This window comes from Pleurodeles waltl, chromosome 7, assembly GCF_031143425.1.
Source record: "Pleurodeles waltl isolate 20211129_DDA chromosome 7, aPleWal1.hap1.20221129, whole genome shotgun sequence".
NCBI classification, from domain to species: domain Eukaryota; kingdom Metazoa; phylum Chordata; class Amphibia; order Caudata; family Salamandridae; genus Pleurodeles; species Pleurodeles waltl.
Genome location: NC_090446.1, coordinates 531,002,308 through 531,026,007, shown reverse-complemented (window position 1 = coordinate 531,026,007; position 23,700 = coordinate 531,002,308). Strand labels below are relative to the sequence as shown.

The following is a 23,700-nucleotide window of genomic DNA, read 5'->3' as shown; positions in this document are numbered from 1 at the left end:
TTTTCTTAAGAAAAATTTACTTAAGCTTACCAACATCATTGCAATACAAGTAATGTGGTCTACATTATGATCTCCAAATGTGGATATATACACATACATATATAATCACCAAAATTGCTTCTTAAAGAAGACGTTGCAGTCATTTACTTGCTGCAGTCCAAGGTTTATTTATAATCAGGCAGATAAACAAAATTGGCATAAATTCACTCCGTGTTTCAGGAGACTGCTCCCTTGTTCAGAGATATTCAGAGCCCTTTTTCCCTTTCCATTATAACTCCAACCACAAACACAGAAAACGGACTCAAAATGATGGCGGTCATCTTAAAATGTGGTACTACAACTGCAATACCATGGAGCCAAGGGGAATGAATAAGGATGAAGAATTATCTGTCATTTATATTGATTAGATTTTCCCTAATCCAATAACAAAAGTCGTGAAACAAATTTAAAATGTATTATAAACTTTTATGGAAATTGTTCAAGTTTTTTTCTTCTTCATTTCCATTGTCGATAGGAGGCATGATTGCCTAAACAAAAAGCAAAGGAGCTATATATATATAAGAACTTCAGGACTATTTAAATAAGTAAATATAAGAGCCGCAGATATTATGTGTGAGTATATGGGTATAAAATACACAATGTAGAAATAAATATAGAACAGGTGATTATGTTTTGATAGGGGGATTTAACAAATGTATGAAATTTGGTTCTTGATAATAACAAATAAGTTTGTATAAATAAATTGATTCGGGATGTATGGATTTCTTTGTGTTATATGCAGTTAAGTAATTTGCAGTTGTAGTAACCCATTTTAAGATGGCCACCATCATTTTGAAATGGATGTAGTCCGTTTTCTGTATTTATGTTTGGAGTTATAATGGAAATGGAAGAAGGGCTCTGAATATCTCTGTGAACAAGGGAGCAGAGTCTCCTGTAACGCGTTGGAGGGAATTTATGCCAATTTTGTTTATCTGCCTGATTAAATAAACCATGGACTGAAGCAAGTAAGTGACTGACATCTTCTTTGTTAACCCCTTCGCTGCCAGGCCTTTTCCCCCCCCCCCTCCTGTGCCAGGCCTTTTTTTGCCTATTTGGGGCAGTTCGCGCTTAGGCCCTCATAACTTTGTCCACATAAGCTAACCAAGCCAAATTTGCGTCCTTTTTTTCCAACATCCTAGGGATTCTAGAGGTACCCAGACTATGTGGGTTCCCCTGAAGGAGGCCAAGAAATTAGCCAAAATACAGTGAAAACTTTGTTTTTTTTCAAAAAATGGGAAAAGGTGGCTGCAGAAGGCGGCTTGTGGTTTTTCCCCTGAAAATGGCATCAACAAAGGGTTTGCAGTGCTAAACTCAGCAGCTTTCAGGAACAGGCAGACTTGAATCAGAAAACACAATTTTGGCATTTTACTGGGACATACCCCATTTTTGCAATTTTTTGTGCTTTCAGCCTCTTTCCAGTCAGTGACAGAAAAGGGCATGAAACCAATGCCTAAAACCTAAACATTTCTGAAAAGTAGACAAAATTCTGAATTCAGCAAGGGGTCATTTGTGTAGATCCTACAAAGGTTTCCTACAGAAAACAACTGAAAAAGAAAAATATTGTAATTGAGGTGAAAAAAAAACAATTTTTCCTCTACGTTTTACTCTAACTTTTCCCTGCAATGTCAGATTATCGAAAGCAATATACCGTTACATCAGCTGGACTCTTCTGGTTGCGGGGATATACAGGGCTTGTAGGATTTATCAAGAACCCTACGTACCCAGAGCCAATAAATGAGCTGCACCCTGCAGTGCGTTTTCATTCTATATCGGGTATACAGCAATTCATTTGCTGAAATATAAAGAGTAAAAAATAGCTATCAAGAAAACCTTTGTATTTTCCAAAAAGGGAACAAGACAAGGTGTTGAGGAGCAGTGGTTATTTGCACATCTCTGAATTCCGGGGTGACCATACTAGCATGTGAATTACAGGGCATTTCTCAAATCTTTTTTTACACACTCTCCTACATTTGGAAGGAAAAAAAATGTAGAGAAAGACAAGGGGCAATAACACTTGTTTTGCTAATCTATGTTCCCCCAAGTCTCCCAATAAAAATGATACCTCACTTGTGTGGGTAGGCCTAGCACCCGTGACAGGAAATGCCCCAAAACGCAACGTGGACACATCCCATTTGTTTTTTTTTTTTTAAAGAAAACAGAGGTGTTTTTTGCAAAGTGCCTACCTGTAGATTTTGGCCTCTAGCTCAGCCGGCACCTAGGGAAACCTACCAAACCTGTGCATTTCTGAAAACTAGAGACATAGGGGAATCCAAGATGGGGTGACTTGTGGGATTCTGACCAGGTTCTGTTACCCAGAATCCTTTGCAAACCTGAAAATTTGGCACAAAAAAAAAAAAATGTTCCTCCCATTTCTGTGGCACAAAGTTCTGGAATCTGAGAGGAGGCACAAATTTCCTTCCACCCAGCGTTCCCCCCAAGTCTCTCGATAAAAATGGTACCTCACTTCTGTGGGTAGGCCTAGTGCCCACGAAAGGAAATGGCCCAAAACACAACGTGGACACAACATATTTTTTCACAGAAAACAGAGGTGTTTTTTGCAAAGTGCCTACCTGTGGATTTTGGCCTCTAGCTCAGCCGGCCCCCGGGGGGGGGGGGGGGGGAGGGAATGCCCTAAAATAACGGGGTCACTCCCCCTGTTTGACATTGGCGCCAAAAAACAAATCCCAGGTGCTTAGTGGTTGACCTAAAATCGGCCAATCTGCCCCCAAGGGGGGCAGAAATGGTCTAAATACAATTTGCCCCCCAGGGGAGCAACCCTTGCATAATGGGTCGCTCCCCACCTCTAAAAAAAAAAAAAAAAAAAAAAAAAAAAAAAAAAAATTGCCCTGCCGCCTAGAGGTTTCTGCCCCCCTTAGGGGCAGATCAGCCTAATAGGCCAATCCGCCCCCGGGGGGGGGGAGAAATGGCCTAAAAAAAATTCCCCCCCCCCCCCCAAGGGAGCAACCCTTGCCTAAGGGGTCGCTCCCCTTGCGTGAAATTCACTCAAAGAAAAAACTCCCTGGTGTCTAGTGGTTTCTGCCCCCTTTGGGGGAAGATTGGCCTCATCAAGGGGGGCAGAAATGGCCTAAATATAATTTGCCCCCTAGGGGAGCGACCCAACTAAAAAAAAAAAAAAAAAAAAAAAAAAACTAAAAACACATTATCCCTGGTGCCTAGAGGTTTCTGCCCCCAGGTAAATACATTTCCTTCCCTTTGAAGCCCCTCTGGGCCTGCCCCAGTGATTGAAAGAGAAATGCTTTGCATTTCTCTTTCAATCGCGCTGGAAGCAGAGCTTCCAGCGCGATGGGGGAGGCCCCTGTGACAAAATCAGCGCGCGCTGACGTCACAGGGGGGGCGCGCTAGCGCTCCCCCAAGCTCCCGTGTGCCTTGGACGAGGTGACCTCGTCCAAGGCACACGGGAACTGTAGCCTTGGACGAGGTCACCTCATCCAAGGCACGGAAGGGGTTAAGAAGCAATTTTGGTGATTTGGAAGGGTTCACGACCCTTTCGTAGTCTGCTGTGTTGGCCGCAGACCGAAATGTGACAACGAAGCTCTGTTTAAGAATATATATATTTGTAATTTTCTATGGTAGCCACTGTAAGTATCTACAAAAACACGTTCTATCTTGTTGCACAGCTAATATTCAGTTTGGTTGATTTTAGTTTTTTTATTATGGGGTGAGAAACTGATATTATGTCACATACACACTTTTGAGGTGTACCAACATATTTATTAAATTAATTGTTTGTTTGGCGGTAACTACAACTCCCAGAATGCAGCATTATAAGTTTATAGTGCACTAGTTAATTGAATTTGGAGATTATGGGTGAGTTTTAGTTGTGCAGAGTGTAGTTGTTAAACTCAATCAGCAGAGAGAAGCAGTTTTAAAGTGTATTTAGTAATATGTTGGGTTTAAATGTGTAATTTGTTGATATAAATGAGGAAACAGGAACCCCTGAGTACGTTCAGATGCAGAAAAACAGTTGCAAAAACGAGGTATTTGTTGGAACAAGGCCATCAAAAGACCATTTCAGTGGTGTAACTGAACCCCAGGAACAATTAAGTAGAGAATACACTATTGTGTCTGCCAGGGACACAATAAGGACATCCCATTGTATCACGTGGGATGCAGCCATTATAGGTGTTTCCAACGTAGAAGTTACATAGCAAAGGAGAGTGGATCTGCTCCTTATTTGTGCTGTGTTTGAGGCAGAATGAGATTAACATCAAAGATCGGGAGAAATTGTCTGATAAGAGTGTATCCTGTGCCACCTACTAATCGTAAAACAGCTTAAAAAAGGAGAAGCTAGCATTAATTGTAATACATGGTACTACCTATCCCACCCTGCTCTCCGGCCCCCATCCCGCTTAGTGCAGGAGTAGTGACTGCATGGTTGTATGTGTGCCTGGGAAGGGTAAAATACAGAGGTAGAGCAGTAGTGCGTAGTACATGTGGGATTCGTGCATCTGCTAAGCATATGAATGCCTGTGAGAAACATGACAGGACATATGTGCTGTGCAGTGCCTGCTCAATAAAAGCATGTAATGAGTATGTGTGCAGTACAATATAGGACAGGTTAAATATTGTGCATTGCACACATGGCAAGAGTGAGGGCAGTGTGCGTCAACAGCACTTTGGTTAAATGAAGAGCATAAATGCTTAACAGTATGTGCAGTCTGAATACATGTGAACATGTAATGGTACAATGCTTAGGAGGTAACAGTGCTGGATCCAAAGGGTGCTGTGAATGTACACATAAAATGTATTTGCCTGCAATATTACATTATATGGAAGGCCCTGATGTGTGTATTTCTGCATTCCCAGGAGCTGCAAGGGACACAGGAGGAAAATGGAAGAGACTCCCTTTACCATTCAAAAGGCTGCTCTTTGATTCAGTGATTGACCACAAGGTAGGGGCCTGGACACATCTCAGGGAGGGAGATAGGGCTGATAAGGGAATCAAAGAGTAGGGCTGGGGGTCTAGGATTAACTTTGATGCATACTGCTGTAGCTGGCATCCCTGTGTGTACTCTAGTCTCTCCCATAAATTGTGTTGTGGACAATCAGCTTTAGAGTTGTGCCTGCTCCAACAGGCATCTTTCATGACGAATGATTAAAAGGAGAAGTGCTCACTTCAAAAGAAGCAGAACCCCAATGTGAAACTTCAAAGACCAAGACCCCTCAGTTACATTTAGAGTCTGGAAACGGAGTATAAGAAGGAGGTTGCATTCCCAAAGACTTGTCATCTGCCAAGCAGCCAGACATGCTATATGAGAAGGCGAAGATCTGCAAGACTTCTACCTGTAGCCAGGACTGGGCCAAGGCCTGCTAGTCTCCCTACTGGGTAAAGGAGATCACTTAGGGAAACCAAGGCCACCTGCCCTAGAGCACCAGGGCCTGCCTGCCAAGACCAGTGTGCCCTGCAAAGATTAGGATAGCGCTGGAAGGATCTAGGTCCAGTGGGGAGCCCTACCGGACCCCCTAGGGAAGGATTTGGCTGTTCACTGATCCGGCAGTCGCCCGCGTGCAGGATTGTTCTCAGCAACACCTGTATGCCGGGAGAGGCCTGCCAAAGACTGAGCTGTGTGTTGAGTGCTGTGCAGGTCTGGCTACACCCATACTGATGTTACGATAGTTACCTCTTCGAGTGCCAAGACTTGTGACCATTTGGGCAGAGGCGCATGTATATAAACATGTAAAGCAGCAACCCCGCATGCAAGGAGGAGCAGCAGGTACCAACACTGCCAAATGATTCAGACCACTGCCCGAAAGACTGAGGCTTTTATATAGCTATTTTAGCCACATTTTATACACGTTATTTTAGCTACCTAGGCTTGCAGCTGTGCACTTTTACCTAGATACATTTTAGTCAGCATGGTTTTATTTTCTTAGCAACAGCCACTTTTGCGATGCTAATTGAGTCCAAAGCAAAGAGATCCAAATTATCCTTCCTCTAGAATGCCCAAAGGGTTGGATTGCTAAGTGGGTAGTCAGATGGGGGTTTGGACCAGTTGTCCCCTAACAAATGTAGAGTCTGTAAATACTAAAAATGAGAACCCACTCAAATCATTGTAAAGGTTGTTTATATTGTTACAGGCAGCAGGCAGCCAAAAATATATCAAGTCCACGTTTTTTTTTTAGTTCAGATGTATTTATTATATCCTGATTGGGGAAGAATTATTGAAAGTTGCAATAAGAGGGACAACTCTTGAGTAGGGTCGATTAATTCACATTAATGAATGCAGCCACCAGTGAATGAGGAACAAGCCTGAACATGTTACATGAAGGAGGGTGGGATAGATTAGCTTGACAAGTGCTAGAGTCCCGACCTCAAAGGGGGGCGCGGGGTATTGCGTTTCTGAATGTCAATTTATTACAAGCAGAGCTTGAAATAAAATACTACTTTTCTACTAAAAGCCTTTATTTAGCTGGATACTGATTTATTGTTCGCACCGTTTGCATAGAGTTAAGAGTCTTGACTGCTCAACCACATCTATCACAGACAAATGCAGAAGGGGTACTTGGCCCAGTTGAGCAGGATCCACAGTAGGTTGGTCCCTGAGACATTAGGGGTAAAAGACCTCAACCACCACTGTAGGGCCAGTAAACCCTGCATGTCCTGTGACCCTCTGGAAGCAGTTCTGACAAGGACAGTGCAGTTATACTATGAACTCAGAGCGCCAACTGGCTCTCTCCAGTGAGTAATCCTAAGCACTTATAAAATAGCACACTAAGGGGAATATATAGAGAATAATAAACTTGACTGTACTCTGATTAGCGTACCTGATTTTGCTTCAAGACAGAAAAGGTTATTACAGTGTAGCAATCCTTCCTGGAAAGCCAGTTTAGCATGGATTGAAACCAAGATGTTTTCTAACTAGTTTTTTCTTACACTACCACCTCACTATTCCCTATACTGATTATATTCCACTCCCATCACTTTTCTGCAACCTTGCCCCCTATTTATTCTCAAATGGCGTCCCACTCCCAGAATTTAAATTCATCCACATCATGTTTATCAAGTGTTCGCGGCCTACAAGACACATTGATTCTGAAAACATATTCAGGTAACTAGAGGGCACCTGTAATGTACGGATCCCCCGAAAAAAGATGCGCCCTAATAAAAACCCTCCATTTTTCTTTAGTTTTTGAAACTTTAGGTTTAAACTCTGGTATTGACTTTCTGGGTTAAAGAGCAAATTGTCCAGGAATGTGGGATGGAACAAATCCTGGAGCCATGCATGCCTAAGCAACGCGGTCAGAACAACCGTGTTACTACGCATGCCTTTACCACACATGCTTCAATTTTGCGTTGAAAAGGCATGTGTGGGACTGCATGCGTGGTTCTAGCATGCGACCCCCCCCCCCCCCCCCCAACATGCTGGAACACCCAGAAGTACCCCACCCCTAAAAACTAAAACTACTCAGACCCCTTACCACCACCCCTAAAACTAAAATTACCTGACCCCCACCCCTAAAACTATCCTACCCCAACCCCTAAAACAAATATACCCCATCCCTCCACCCCTAAAAAAACAGAACTACCCCAACCCCCCACCCTGACATTTAAAAACAGAACTACTCCGACCCTCCCCAACCCTGCCCCTAAAAACCAAACTACCCCCACCCCTGCCCCAGTCCCACTTAACTGACTGCGTCCTCTCCAGAGGCCGACTCCCTTTCTCTGTGCCTTAACCATGCATGGGCGTTGCTCAGCACATGCGTGGTTAAGGCACAGAAAAACGAAGTTGTTCTTCATGCAAGTGTGGTTCAGCCTGCGTTCACAACTTCGTTGTTCCTGAGTCGTGCTTCCAGATGTTTCCCCAGTGCAATTATTTGGACAGCTAGGACACAGTTCGGTAAACCATTAGATATTCCCTGGCCAGAACTTTGTTTTTAGATATGGAAGAACATTTCTCTATAACTTTTAAGTACTTTTATGAAATATTGGGTTTTATACCACTGCTTCTAGTGTAATAGAAGACGTGAAATGCAGGTTTTATCAACGTAATGATACCACCCCTCCTGCAACTCCCCCCCCCACCCCCCAAAAAAAAAAAACCTGTTTGCACAGCTTTGTATTGCCTCTGGCACTAAAATTATCTTGCTGGGTAATTTAAACTTTATTGGGCAAACAAGGAGAAAACAAGTGTTTTAAACCGTTTCACAATTGGCCACTGGTAAGGTTTTGGATTATGACTGGATTCCACAGATTTTTCATGTTACCTTTTCGTCATTCATTTTTAACGCCATTGCGAGTTGTACAGCAGCATAACACCAATAAAGGCTATGCGAGAACTCAACTAAAATACCGGGCAAAGAGCAGCAGCCATTAGCTATTGCTAAGGAGCCTGCAGAAAAAGCTGCACCCAAGATTGGTTCTTGAAAACTTTAGTGGCAATGCTTCAGAAATCTCTCAGAACCGAACTTTTGAGTGGGGTTTTATAATCCAACTAAAAAAAAAATACAGAAATACGAACAAGGGTCAGAAATGTCATGATTGCAGAATGTGACAGGCGTATGAAGTAATGGCATGTTTTAAGGAGCCATCCATCGAATGTCCGTCACAAAAAATCTTTTTTAAAAAAAGCGGACGTTAATGTAGGGCTCTGTGGAGAGCTGGACACAGTCCAGTCTTTCTACGGTGAGCACTCATGCCAGAAGTAGATCGCCACGGCTAAAATAGGATGGGATGAGGGTTAGTCAAGGGAGGGGCTGGAGAAGGGATCTGCCTCTTCTGCACCAGCTTGTCACGCTGCGCTGAGGTTGGCCAATCCGTGTTAGTTATTAATCATGGCCGTGGGCCAGATGCAGAAGCGGTTCGGGCTGCACTTCACATTTTGAGCGAAGCCGGCTGTAGTGACCTGCTCAGGCCTGGCATTTTAGACCAGGCCTAGGTAGGGATGTCACATGTGCTGCACATGGCAGCATAGGGAGTGGCGGAGGTTGCTGCATGCTGCTCCCCATCAATGGGGAATGGAGGGAAAAAAAAAAAAAAAGGGTGCAGCACGTCCACCCCCCCTTCTCATTGTGTGGCAGCAGGAGGACCCCTAATAGAGGCAGGGCAGGGGCGGAGCTTGAGTAGTGGACCAGCTGGGAGCACAACACGCCTCCGAGCAGGGCCTGCTACAGGATATCCATATTCAGCAGGCAGGGCAGGGGCCCAGAGCAGCCCCTGGACCTCTGTGGTTTGCCAGTCAAAATACATAAGAAAGGCAAGGGACAGGGGCTGGGTGGCAGCAAAGAGAAGGGGAAGAAATTCAGTACAGCTACAGGTTGGTAGTGAGGAGGCAGATTTGAGGTGTGCAGTTGGAGGTGTGTGGCCAAGGACAGGGTGGGGTGGAGAGACAGCAGCATCCATCCACTGACTGGTCGGCAGTGGACATTGAGACACTGATTCAAGAGCAGAGGAAGCTAGTGGTGGAGATGGAAGAAAGGTGGGCCAAGTTATGCAGGGGGGGGGGGGGGAGAGAGAGTCACAGCAGGTGACGAGGAAGTGGGTGGGGGTTAGTGGGAGCCACAAAGGGCATGTTTTGGAGCAGGGCAGCTGGGTGTGGGTCCCTTATAAGGAGCAGGGGGAAGGATTGGAAGGCTGGTGCGGTGGGCCAGGCAGCGTGACCGCAACACAGGTTGCGCATGGCCCAGTGTGGCAAGTCAATGCCAGCATCAGGTTGGCAAAAAGGTGGTGAAGCCAACAGAGCGCAACACGGTCCCAGGACATTGATCAGAAGCCATAGAGGGGTCTTCGGCAGCCTGCCCTACACCGCGGGAACGCATTAAGCACATGCCTGGCTTACGCCATGGGAGACTCGGGCTGGATGAAGAACGTGGCGCAGCACCCTCTTCTCTTACTGTTTTGCAGGCTTCAACATCTAGCACACGAGGCCTCCCGCAAAGAGGGCAGTGGGGGCAAGTCACTGTTGGATGCTGGTACGCCTGTCTGTGGTGTCCAAGGTAACAGGGGCTGGTGGGCCTCATTTGGGGGGGGGGGGGGGGGAGAAGGGAGAATCTGAGGGGCAGGGCCGCACACAAGTCTATTGGTGAGGGGGAGTACTTGATGCACATTACGCCTAGTACAGGTGTGGAATTTGTAGTCAGTAAGGACCAGGTGGCAGAAAACAGTATTGCCGCCACATGGCAGGGACAAGGCGGCAAGTGGGGATAAAGAAGATGATGCCAAGGATATGGCTGGACACAAGAAGACTCCCATATATGGGACTCGCTATGGCTTTGGGGGTCGCATGTAGCAGATAAGACTAAAGCAAGGATATGGAAACACAAATATGTTGACGTGTTCAAACTCCTTCACAGGAATATTCAGGCGAAGTAAGGGTCTAAGGAAGAGGAGTGGGAGCAGTTACGTAAGCCTAGGGTCCCCATAACTAAGGACAATTGGACCTCTTCATTTTTGTTTGATGCCAGTATCTACTGTAAAAAAACAAACAAAAAAAAAATTACCCAGACAGGGCCCTTGACATGTTTAAATACATGGACATCATTCGTAAGGCCCAAATGAATATTTTTTTTTTTTGCGTGGCTGAGCTATGAAGAGTTTAGGGCCAGAGTGAGCGTTAACCCCGAGAAGCCATGGGGTGACATGAATTCGGAGTTATGGATGCAATGGATGGCCTCTGCACATTCAGGCGCATCCTACACGGCTAGTGTCTTCCAGTGGTTTACAAGCCGTTTCAGCAGCGTCCCACTCAGGGAGGGGTGGGTACTGCACAGAGGGCCTCAGTGCCTAGCTCAAGAGCATGTTGGAACTTTAACAAGGGGTTTTGCTCCCGGCATCCCTGTAAATTTAAACATGAGTGTTCCACATATGGAGGGAGACACCCAGTTATGCAATGTTTTTCCATTGCTGGTCCTGCGGAGCAGTGGAGATCTACCAGGGGCAGAGGGGGGCAAGGCACTCCTGAACCGAAGGGCGCCTACTCCAATTAAGTTGGAGAGGTTACTGCCCTGGTTGCGCATGTACCCGGATACAGACATGGCACTCAAATTGGAATGGGGTTTCAGGGAAGGTTTCTGGGTGGGACCCCACGGGCCATGGTGAGGAGATGGGCTGACAATTTGCAGTCAACCAAGGCCATGTCTGAAGTAGTGGCGACTAAACTGAGTAAGGAAGTGGCAGAGGGTATAATTGCGGCCCCCCCCTTATGAGTGGCCCATGGATGATTTGATTATTTCATTTTTGGGGGAGTTACCAAAAAAGAGCAAAGGGGATTTCTGACTGATATATCATTTGTCATGGCCTGAAGGGGCGTCAGTGAATGATTTCATCGCACCGGATGATACACAAATGGTGTACACCTCTGTAGATACAATTTGGCTTATAAGGGGGTGTGGCAAGGGTGCTGAGCTGGCTAAGTGTGACATCAAGACAGCTTTTCGGTGGCTCCCCATTCACCCCGATGACTTCTGTCTGCTGGGGATGCAGTTGGGTGTGGCCATTTATGTGGACAGAGTGCTGCCCATGGGGTGCGCAATTTCCTGTGCTGTGTTTGAGGTATTCAGCACCTTCTTGCAATAGGTTTTTATTCAGGTGAGTGGACATCGGACGGTGTTGCACTATTTGAACGATTTCCTTTTTGTGGGGACGCCACATTCTGACTCATGCGGTAGGGCACTGCAGTGTTTTGAGCAATTGGCCCTGGATTTTGGGGTGCACTTGGCTCCTGAGAAGACAGAGGGCCGTAGCTGTGTTTTGACCTTTTTGGGCATCGAACTAGACAATGGCTTTCATGGCGCCGCTGCCTGCTGTGAAGGTTGAGATGCTCCTGTTTTTGTGGCAGATCAGGTTGAAACAGAAGATTGAACTGCCCAACTCCTGCGTTTCCTTAACTTTGCATGTAGGGTGCTAGGACATTCTGCAGGCGCATGGGGCTGGCAATGTCAGTCACATATTAGGGTTAGAGTGACCATGTGTTTGAGAGAAGACGTCAGGGTATGTTCTTCACAGTTCAACGGGGTCACCAAGCTCTTTTGGGAGGAAGACACTGTCTGGAAGGGGCATATTTTTTCGGACGCGGCGGGTGCCTCTTGTTTTGGTCTTTTCTGGGATGGGCGGTGGTGTACAGAGACATGGCCTGCGCAATGGTGGAGTCAAGGCAGGAGCACTGACTTTTTGGAATTCTTTCCTCTGCTGGTGGCTTTGTCAGTGTGGGGTGATGAACTGACCAACAGGACCGTGATGTTCCATGTGGATATGACAGTGGTTGAATTGGTGAACAGAGGGCCAGGGATCTCAGGGTGCTGCGGTTGCGGAGGAGATTTGTGTTGGATTGCTCAACTTTGAATATCATATTTAAGGCTGCACATATTCCTGGGGTCAACAATTCCATTGCAGAATCCTGGTCTCAGTGATTGCATTTCTGCCAAATGGCACCCGGTGCAGAGGAACACAAGACAGTGGTCCCGGCAGACATTTGGGAGTGGGGGGCATCATTGTCATGAGACTGGTGGAGATGTTACTAGCTGAAGCAACCCTCAGGAGTTATCACCTTGCATGGTTGGCATTTCAGGATTTTCAAGTTTTTGGAGGGCAGTTCTGGAGGCAGGAGCAAGGAATGCTTGAGACTCAGGTGATGTGTTTGGTTATATTTTTGATTCAGAAGGGTTTATCGCCAGCCACGAAGCAGGTCTTTATTGGAAGTTGTTTTTGGGCTGGGACCCGACGAAGAATGACATTTTGGGAAAAATGTGGAAAGGTTGGGAGAGAATGCGAGTAGGGACCAGTGCAGTGCATGAAGCTATTACGTTTGTGTTGCTTTTGGACATTTTGCATGTCCTGCCTGTTTGTTGTGTGAATGCCCACGAGGTGGCTTTTTCATTTGTGTAGGATATGGATGTTTTTTTGGGGCATTTCCGGTGTCTGAAATAGTGGGTGGAAAAAGCTTGTGGTGTAGGGGTGGGAGAAGTGCAAAGGCAGGGTGAGCGCTTGGGGATCAGGTTAAGGCAATCAAAGACAGATCAACTGGGAAAAAGGGAAGTGGATATGGTTGGACAGGGTGGGGGTGCCGGAGGCATACCCAGTGCACAGGGTGGGTCGTCAGGAGAGTGTTTTGTCATGACAATGGTAAAAAGTTTACAGCTTTCCATTTGTTTTCCGTTTTGAGAATGGTTTTGAGACACCTGGGGAAACAGGTAACTTTGGTACTCACTCCTTCAGGATTGGAGTGGCGACTGAAGCAGCCCGGTTGGGGTGGGATCGGGATCAAATCAGGCGTATTGAGTGGTTGCAGTCCAAATGTTGAGTGATATGCAAGGGCCTGGTTTATGCTTTTCAGGGACGTGGTAGGTATATCAAAAGTGTGGGTCTGGGGTTCGTTCTTCAGGTGTAGGGGTTTGTGAGATGGGGGTTTTGTTGCACTCTGACATTTGTTTCTCCTTCTAGCCTGGGTGTGTGGCTCAGAGAAAGATAAGGCGGTCTCGTGGTTGGTTGTACACTCATTCATTGGGCAGCTAAATATGCTGAGGAGCAGGTTTATGGACAATCTTTGGGACTAAAGAGTACCAGACACGACGTTTTGTGGTGGGTAAGAGAGCAGAATGAGGTGGGGCAACTGGCTTCCTTTTATCATATTGATTATGCAGACATGGGGAAGTCCTGATGTATTGTGTTACACCTTGGGGAGAATGATCTGGTCCATCTCAGGGTTCACCCTACTACAACTCATGCAACAGGATCTGGCACTGCTGCAGCACAACATGCATGGGACTTGTTTAGTGTGGGTTGATTTTGTGCCCAGGAGGAAATGGAGGAGCACTGAAACATCGGGCTATTGAATGGGCTAGGAGGAAGCTCAATAGGGCTATGCGGGTTTTCTGTTGGGCACATGAAATTAAAGTGCTGACATAGGATGGGATTTAAAAAAAAAAAAAAAAAAAAAAAAGGATGAGCAGGTGCTTTTCTGGGATAATGGTGTGCATCTCTCAGATGGGAAATGCCCATTACATGTTGGAGTTGCTTTTCTTGCGACCCAATCTGCAAGGGGGCGGGGAGGGGAGGGGGCGGGGGGGAGACCCAATCTGCAAGGGGGCGGGGAGGGGGGGGGGGGGGAGACCCAATCTGCAAGGGGGCGGGGAGGGGGGGGGGGGGGGAGACCCAATCAGCAAGGGGGCGGGGAGGGGGGGAGACCCAATCTGCAAGGGGGCGGGGGGGAGGGGGGAGACCCAATCTGCAAGGGGGCGGGGGGGAGGGGGGAGACCCAATCTGCAAGGGGGCGGGGGGGAGGGGGGAGACCCAATCTGCAAGGGGGCGGGGGGGGGGGGGAGACCCAATCTGCAAGGGGGCGGGGGGGGGGGGGAGACCCAATCTGCAAGGGGGCGGGGGGGGGGAAGACCCAATCTGCAAGGGGGCGGGGGGGGGGGGGGGGGGAGACCCAATCTGCAAGGGGGCGGGGGGGGGGGGGGGGGGAGACCCAATCTGCAAGGGGGCGGGGGGGGGGGGGGAGACCCAATCTGCAAGGGGGCGGGGGGGGGGGGGGGGAGACCCAATCTGCAAGGGGGCGGGGGGGGGGGGGGGAGACCCAATCTGCAAGGGGGCGGGGGGGGGGGGGGGAGACCCAATCTGCAAGGGGGCGGGGGGGGGGGGGAGACCCAATCTGCAAGGGGGCGGGGGGGGGGGGGAGACCCAATCTGCAAGGGGGCGGGGGGGTGGGGGGAGACCCAATCTGCAAGGGGGCGGGGGGGGGGGGGGGAGACCCAATCTGCAAGGGGGCGGGGGGGGGGGGGGGGGGAGACCCAATCTGCAAGGGGGCGGGGGGGGGGGGGGGGGGGAGACCCAATCTGCAAGGGGGCGGGGGGGGGGGGGGGGAGACCCAATCTGCAAGGGGGCGGGGGAGGGGAGACCCAATCTGCAAGGGGGCGGGGGAGGGGAGACCCAATCTGCAAGGGGGCGGGGGAGGGGAGACCCAATCTGCAAGGGGGCGGGGGAGGGGAGACCCAATCTGCAAGGGGGCGGGGGAGGGGAGACCCAATCTGCAAGGGGGCGGGGGAGGGGAGACCCAATCTGCAAGGGGGCGGGGGAGGGGAGACCCAATCTGCAAGGGGGCGGGGGAGGGGAGACCCAATCTGCAAGGGGGCGGGGGAGGGGAGACCCAATCTGCAAGGGGGCGGGGGGGGGGGGAGACCCAATCTGCAAGGGGGCGGGGGGGGGGGGAGACCCAATCTGCAAGGGGGCGGGGGGGGGGGGGGGAGACCCAATCTGCAAGGGGGCGGGGGGGGGGGGGGAGACCCAATCTGCAAGGGGGCGGGGGGGGGGGGGGGGAGACCCAATCTGCAAGGGGGCGGGGGGGGGGGGGGGAGACCCAATCTGCAAGGGGGCGGGGGGGGGGGGGAGACCCAATCTGCAAGGGGGCGGGGGGGGGGGGGGGAGACCCAATCTGCAAGGGGGCGGGGGGGGGGGGGGAGACCCAATCTGCAAGGGGGGCGGGGGGGGGGGGGGGAGACCCAATCTGCAAGGGGGCGGGGGGGGGGGGAGACCCAATCTGCAAGGGGGCGGGGGGGGGGGGGGAGACCCAATCTGCAAGGGGGCGGGGGGGGGGGGGGGAGACCCAATCTGCAAGGGGGCGGGGGGGGGGGGGAGACCCAATCTGCAAGGGGGCGGGGGGGGGGGGGGGGGAGAACCAATCTGCAAGGGGGCGGGGAGGGGAGAACCAATCTGCAAGGGGGCGGGGAGGGGAGAACCAATCTGCAAGGGGGGGAGGGGAGAACCAATCTGCAAGGGGGGGAGGGGAGAACCAATCTGCAAGGGGGGGAGGGGAGAACCAATCTGCAAGGGGGGGAGGGGAGAACCAATCTGCAAGGGGGGGAGGGGAGAACCAATCTGCAAGGGGGGGAGGGGAGAACCAATCTGCAAGGGGCAGAGAGCCTGTTGGAAGGGCATGAGGTTTTTCAGTGGGTTCGCTGGTGAGGCAGCAAAACGCCAAAAGGGTTTGTGCTGGGTGGCGAGTCAGATGCAGGCCTGTCCACCCTTCCGGAAGGGAAGGGACCCAATCTGCAAGGGGCGGGGCGGGGGGGGGAGACCCAATCTGCAAGGGGGCGGGGCAGGGGGGGAGACCCAATCTGCAAGGGGGCGGGGCAGGGGGGGGGAGACCCAATCTGCAAGGGGGCGGGGCGGGGGGGGGGGGGGAGACCCAATCTGCAAGGGGGCGGGGCGGGGGGGGGGGGACCCAATCTGCAAGGGGGCGGGGCGGGGGGGGGGGAAGACCCAATCTGCAAGGGGGCGGGGGGGGGGGGGGGGAGACCCAATCTGCAAGGGGGCGGGGGAGACCCAATCTGCAAGGGGGGCGGGGGAGACCCAATCTGCAAGGGGGCGGGGGAGACCCAATCTGCAAGGGGGCGGGGGAGACCCAATCTGCAAGGGGGCGGGGGAGACCCAATCTGCAAGGGGGGCGGGGGAGACCCAATCTGCAAGGGGGCGGGGGGGGGGGGGGGGAGACCCAATCTGCAAGGGGGCGGGGGGGGGGGAAGACCCAATCTGCAAGGGGGCGGGGGGGGGGGGGGGAAAGACCCAATCTGGCGGGGGGGGGGGGGAAGACCCAATCTGCAAGGGGGGCGGGGGGGGTGGGAGACCCAATCTGCAAGGGGGCGGGGGGGGTGGGAGACCCAATCTGCAAGGGGGCGGGGGGGGGGGGAGACCCAATCTGCAAGGGGGCGGGGGGGGGGAGACCCAATCTGCAAGGGGGCGGGGGGGGAGACCCAATCTGCAAGGGGGCGGGGGGGGAGACCCAATCTGCAAGGGGGCGGGGGGGGGAGAACCAATCTGCAAGGGGGGAGGGGAGAACCAATCTGCAAGGGGGGAGGGGAGAACCAATCTGCAAGGGGGGAGGGGAGAACCAATCTGCAAGGGGGGGAGGGGAGAACCAATCTGCAAGGGGGGGAGAGGAGAACCAATCTGCAAGGGGGGGAGGGAGAACCAATCTGCAAGGGGGGGAGGGGAGAACCAATCTGCAAGGGGGGGAGGGGAGAACCAATCTGCAAGGGGCAGAGAGCCTGTTGGAAGGGCATGAGGTTTTTCAGTGGGTTCGCTGGTGAGGCAGCAAAACGCCAAAAGGGTTTGTGCTGGGTGGCGAGTCAGATGCAGGCCTGTCCACCCTTCCGGAAGGGAAGGGACCCAATCTGCAAGGGGGCGGGGCGGGGGGGGAGACCCAATCTGCAAAGGGGCGGGGGGGGGGGGGGGGGGGGAGACCCAATCTGCAAAGGGGCGGGGGGGGGGGGGGGGAGACCCAATCTGCAAGGGGGCGGGGGGGGAGACCCAATCTGCAAGGGGGCGGGGGGGGGAGACCCAATCTGCAAGGGGGCGGGGGGGGAGACCCAATCTGCAAGGGGGCGGGGGGGGGAGACCCAATCTGCAAGGGGGCGGGGGGGGGAGACCCAATCTGCAAGGGGGCGGGGGGGGGAGACCCAATCTGCAAGGGGGCGGGGGGGGGAGACCCAATCTGCAAGGGGGCGGGGGGGGGAGACCCAATCTGCAAGGGGGCGGGGGGGGGAGACCCAATCTGCAAGGGGGCGGGGGGGGGAGACCCAATCTGCAAGGGGGCGGGGGGGGGAGACCCAATCTGCAAGGGGGCGGGGGGGGGAGACCCAATCTGCAAGGGGGCGGGGGGGGGAGACCCAATCTGCAAGGGGGCGGGGGGGGGAGACCCAATCTGCAAGGGGGCGGGGGGGGGAGACCCAATCTGCAAGGGGGCGGGGGGGGGGAGACCCAATCTGCAAGGGGGCGGGGGGGGGGGAGACCCAATCTGCAAGGGGGGCGGGGGGGGGAGACCCAATCTGCAAGGGGGCGGGGGGGGGGAGACCCAATCTGCAAGGGGCGGGGGGGGGGGAGACCCAATCTGCAAGGGGGCGGGGGGGGGGGGGGAGACCCCAATCTGCAAGGGGGCGGGGGGGGGGGGGAGACCCAATCTGCAAGGGGGCGGGGGGGGGGGGGGGGGACCCAATCTGCAAGGGGGCGGGGGGGGGGGGAGACCCAATCTGCAAGGGGGCGGGGGGGGGGGAGACCCAATCTGCAAGGGGGCGGGGGGGGGGGAGACCCAATCTGCAAGGGGGCGGGGGGGGGGGGGGAGACCCAATCTGCAAGGGGGCGGGGGGGGAGACCCAATCTGCAAGGGGGCGGGGGGGGGACCCAATCTGCAAGGGGGCGGGAGGGGAGACCCAATCTGCAAGGGGGCGGGAGGGGAGAACCAATCTGCAAGGGGGCGGGAGGGGAGAACCAATCTGCAAGGGGGGGAGGGGAGAACCAATCTGCAAGGGGGGGAGGGGAGAACCAATCTGCAAGGAGGGGAGGGGAGAACCAATCTGCAAGGGGGGGAGGGGAGAACCAATCTGCAAGGGGGGGAGGGGAGAACCAATCTGCAAGGGGGGGAGGGGAGAACCAATCTGCAAGGGGGGGAGGGGAGAACCAATCTGCAAGGGGGGGAGGGGAGAACCAATCTGCAAGGGGGGGAGGGGAGAACCAATCTGCAAGGGGGGGAGGGGAGAACCAATCTGCAAGGGGGGGAGGGGAGAACCAATCTGCAAGGGGGGGAGGGGAGAACCAATCTGCAAGGGGGGGAGGGGAGAACCAATCTGCAAGGGGGGGAGGGGAGAACCAATCTGCAAGGGGGGGAGGGGAGAACCAATCTGCAAGGGGCAGAGAGCCTGTTGGAAGGGCATGAGGTTTTTCAGTGGGTTCGCTGGTGAGGCAGCAAAACGCCAAAAGGGTTTGTGCTGGGTGGCGAGTCAGATGCAGGCCTGTCCACCCTTCCGGAAGGGAAGGGACCCAATCTGCAAGGGGGTGGGGCGGGGGGCGGGGGGGGGGGGGAGACCCAATCTGCAAGGGGGCGGGGGGGGGGGGGGGGGAGAGACCCAATCTGCAAGGGGGGCGGGGGGGGAGACCCAATCTGCAAGGGGGGCGGGGGGGGAGACCCAATCTGCAAGGGGGCGGGGGGGGAGACCCAATCTGCAAGGGGGCGGGGGGGGGAGACCCAATCTGCAAGGGGGCGGGGGGGGAGACCCAATCTGCAAGGGGGCGGGGGGGGGAGACCCAATCTGCAAGGGGGCGGGGGGGGGAGACCCAATCTGCAAGGGGGCGGGGGGGGAGACCCAATCTGCAAGGGGGCGGGGGGGGGGGGAGACCCAATCTGCAAGGGGGCGGGAGGGGGAGACCCAATCTGCAAGGGGGCGGGAGGGGGAGACCCAATCTGCAAGGGGGCGGGGGGGAGAACCAATCTGCAAGGGGGCGGGGGGGGAGAACCAATCTGCAAGGGGGCGGGGGGGGAGAACCAATCTGCAAGGGGGCGGGGGGGGGAGAACCAATCTGCAAGGGGGCGGGGGGGGGGAGAACCAATCTGCAAGGGGGCGGGGGAGAACCAATCTGCAAGGGGGAAGGGGAGAACCAATCTGCAAGGGGGAAGGGGAGAACCAATCTGCAAGGAGGGGAGAACCAATCTGCAAGGAGGGGAGAACCAATCTGCAAGGAGGGGAGAACCAATCTGCAAGGAGGGGAGAACCAATCTGCAAGGGGCAGAGAGCCTGTTGGAAGGGCATGAGGTTTTTCAGTGGGTTCGCTGGTGAGGCAGCAAAACGCCAAAAGGGTTTGTGCTGGGTGGCGAGTCAGATGCAGGCCTGTCCACCCTTCCGGAAGGGACCCAATCTGCAAGGGGGCGGGGGGGGAGACCCAATCTGCAAGGGGGGGGGAAGGGGGAGAACCAATCTGCAATGGGGGGGGGGGAGAACCAATCTGCAAGGGGGGAGGGGAGAACCAATCTGCAAGGGGGGAGGGGAGAACCAATCTGCAAGGGGGGAGGGGAGAACCAATCTGCAAGGGGGGAGGGGAGAACCAATCTGCAAGGGGGGAGGGGAGAACCAATCTGCAAGGGGGGGGGGGGAGGAGAACCAATCTGCAAGGGGGGGGGGGAGGAGAACCAATCTGCAAGGGGGGGGGGGGGAGGAGAACCAATCTGCAAGGGGGGGGGGGGAGGAGAACCAATCTGCAAGGGGGGGGGGAGGAGAACCAATCTGCAAGGGGGGGGGGGAGGAGAACCAATCTGCAAGGGGGGGGGGGGAGGAGAACCAATCTGCAAGGGGGGGGGGAGGAGAACCAATCTGCAAGGGGGGGGGGAGGAGAACCAATCTGCAAGGGGGGGGGGAGGAGAACCAATCTGCAAGGGGGGGGGGAGGAGAACCAATCTGCAAGGGGGGGGGGGGAGGAGAACCAATCTGCAAGGGGGGGGGGGGAGGAGAACCAATCTGCAAGGGGGGGGGGGGAGGAGAACCAATCTGCAAGGGGGGGGGGAGGAGAACCAATCTGCAAGGGGGGGGGGAGGAGAACCAATCTGCAAGGGGGGGGGGAGGAGAACCAATCTGCAAGGGGCAGAGAGCCTGTTGGAAGGGCATGAGGTTTCAGTGGGTTCGCTGGTGAGGCAGCAAAACGCCAAAAGGGTTTGTGCTGGGTGGCGAGTCAGATGCAGGCCTGTCCACCCTTCCGGAAGGAGGGGAAGAAGGTGAAGGATGGCAGATTTGGGGGGGGGGGGGGGGGAGATGTCTGATTTAGACAGGGGCCAAAAGGAAAGGGTGTGTGTGTGTGAGAGAGAGAATGAAGTGAAGGCTCGGTGAACAAAGGAAGGGGGAAAGAAGTGAGAATGGGAGACTGGGGCGTTCCAAAGGTTAAAAGATGAAAAGTTGTTCATTTAAAGTTCCACTTATGTTAATGTATTATTACGATGCACAAGCCTGCCATAATAAATGGCCTTTCACACTAGTCAATGGGTGTCGGAGTCTATGTCCCGATGTAGTGCCCTGTGGAGAGCTGGACGCCGTCCATTCTTTCCATGGGAGCATTCAGGCCGGAATTAGACGGCCGGGGCTAGGATAGGCTGGACGTTGGGCGGTTTCAAGGGAGGGCATATAGGAGGGGGCTGGAGAAAGGAATCTGCCTCTGCGCCAGCTTGTTGCGGTGAGGTTGGCCACCTGCCCCCCCACCCCCACATGAAGGAAAGGGGTGGTGCATTTGTTGCTAGTGTTAAGGCCGGTTCTCAGTGTGGGCAGTAGGTGGGGAGGGTGGAGTCAGGCCTGTCCACCCTTCCAGGGGGTGGAATGAAGCAGGTGAAGGATGGCAGATTGGGGGATGTCTGATTCAGACAGGGGACAAAAAGGAAAAGGAAGATGTGTGGGAGAATGGAAGAGGAGGCTGGGTGAACAAAGGGTAAGCGGGGGAATGAAGTGAGCAAGGAAGACAGGGGACGTTCCAAAGGTTAAAGATAAAGTTGTTCATTTAAAGTTCCAATTATGTTAAATGTATTATGATGAACAAGCCGGTCCTAATAAATGGCCTTTTACACTAGTCAATGGGTGTCAGTTTAGGTCTCGATGTACAACGCCTATTGGTGGCAGCTGTTGTATGTTCAGGACAGGGAAAAGAACTACACTGTGGCCCTTTGAAGAGTTCCTGGGACTCGACTGTGCTGGATTGAGAAGCCCTGGTGCATTATCAAGTCCTATGTACAAAATGTAAACAATAATATTCCTTTGCACAGTTATTTTATTATTTTTACACAAATGAGTAAAAGGAGCTGCAAACTGGCACTGGTGTTTCAGGTTTGCTGTAAAGTACAGAATGAACTGAATAAGTATTTTGTTAAGAGGTCTCTAGTTTCGCTGGATGAAATTTCTAAAGTTTCACGACTTAGAATTAACCATTTGAAATCCAAGACAGGTATGGAATTTAATGAAATATGTACTTGACCATGGGACATGTTCCTCTATAAATCTACTTGTCCCTTTGGTACCTTGTAGAGAAGCAACACATGGCAGAAATCTCATAAGAGCTCTGATTATGCCATGGCCAATACTAGCGATTTTCCTTATTTTACCACATTTCTGAAGATCTACATACTGGGGTTGGAGGCAGCGGTAAGCAAATGTTCCTGGTCTGGAATGCCATTTTAAGTCTGTGCAAACCTACTACCTTGCATGTTTTATGGGTGTTCACAAGCTCTTCCCTAATCTTTGCCAAAACTGGGAAAGGCTGAAAATTTACTCCTGAGAGGGGCAGAAGTAAAACATCTTCCAGGGTTGGGGGAAAACGTGGTTAAAATGTAAAGTGAACTTCTAAACATTAAACATTTTGCATGAGCACATCCATATTTGCTCGTGCTAAAATGCAGTTCAAATATTTTCTAGGAGTACGATTTCCTGGTCTACTTCCATAAAATCATGTGAATTCATGAAATATGTAAAACTGCACTAATGCAAAGACATAGCATGGGTGCACTTTCGTGACTCCCTTTAACAAATTGGGCTCCTACTTAGGAAGGAAGTTAACCAAGGCAGTTTGTTTTTATTAAACTACTACCTCTCTCTATGCCTCTATCGCAGGCTTCACTGAGTGATAGCAATGCATTTTGCACACAAAGTAGTTTTGGTCGGTGACAAAGTATTGAGGCAATATGTGGTTTTGAGATCAAAATGTTTTGCCTTTTGCCAATGTTTGTTACAATAGGGAGGGCCCAGCATTTCCCACAACAATAAAGACTTACAAAGCCATGCCAAAAGAAACACGCATAGACAAAACCAAAAGACTGGCCACCAAAGTCTTGCCTATTGGCCATGTCTGTGCTCTTATTTGCATGTATCTTTTAGTCTTGTTTCACTGATTTTTTTGTTGATTTTTTTTAATATCCATTATGAATATGTTTGAGCCTGGTCAGCATACATTGCTCCTCCTGGTAGCTGTGTGCCCCTGCGCTCTAGTGTTAGAGGACCTCCTCCACGCGCAGTCTCCTGCCTGCACCTCATCCCCAATGGTCCAGTGGTGAGTATTGTCTGTCTGTTTTTCCTGTGTTATTTTTCCTGTGTTTTTTTCATGTATTTCTCTTTGTGCTATTTGGTCTTGTATTTCTCTTATCTATATTTCTCTGTGCCCCTTAGTATTCCATTGTGCTTACGACTTGACGCTGCCTGTGGCCCCACCCCCTGCCAGCACTGCTTCCCACCACCTGGCTCCCAGCTGACCAGCACCTCCCACCTCCCCACCACTACTTAATGGTGGCCGCTGCATGGTGAATGAGCCACCTCACTGACCTAGTCAGCGTGCATTGCTTCACCACTGCACAGCTCCACCTGGTGGCTGTGTACCCACTGCATTCTAGTTTTAGTGTTTGAAGGTCTCCTCCACCCACACGCTCCTGCCTGCAACTCATGCGCCTTCTCCACCAGCAGCAACAGCTCAGTCAGCCACACCACTGAACTCCTATGGACCGACCACCACTATGTCTACTTCACCACACCCACCCATCCATCCCATGCACAGAAGCTAGAACAAGGTCCCCGAAGACCACCTCGCCACCATCCTCTGCAACACACCACCACATCGGCACACCACCTCCACTGATGGATATCAGACTGCGCCAACACTTTAGCATCCCTCAGGCAAACAGACCAATCAGAAAGCCAGCTGGTTCTTCACCCTCCAAGAGTTGAGACGCACCTGTAGACGATTCGAGAGAAGATGAAGGTATAGCAAGACCCCGGCAGATCGCACAACCCTCAAAACTGCTGTGACATCACACCACTACCTCAGAGCCACAAAAAAGCCATACAAGAACGAGCCAACGCACACAGCATTGACTCCTCACCATGATCAAAGAATTCAAACAACCCAGCACTGACACC

At 52.6% G+C, this 23,700-nt stretch overlaps 1 protein-coding gene across 1 annotated transcript in view; it reads right to left on the bottom strand.

Moving 5' to 3' along the window:
- LOC138247274 (zinc-binding protein A33-like) overlaps positions 1-23,700 on the bottom strand; it is a 117,940-nt gene that overhangs the window by 15,350 nt on the left and 78,890 nt on the right. The window lies entirely within an intron of this gene.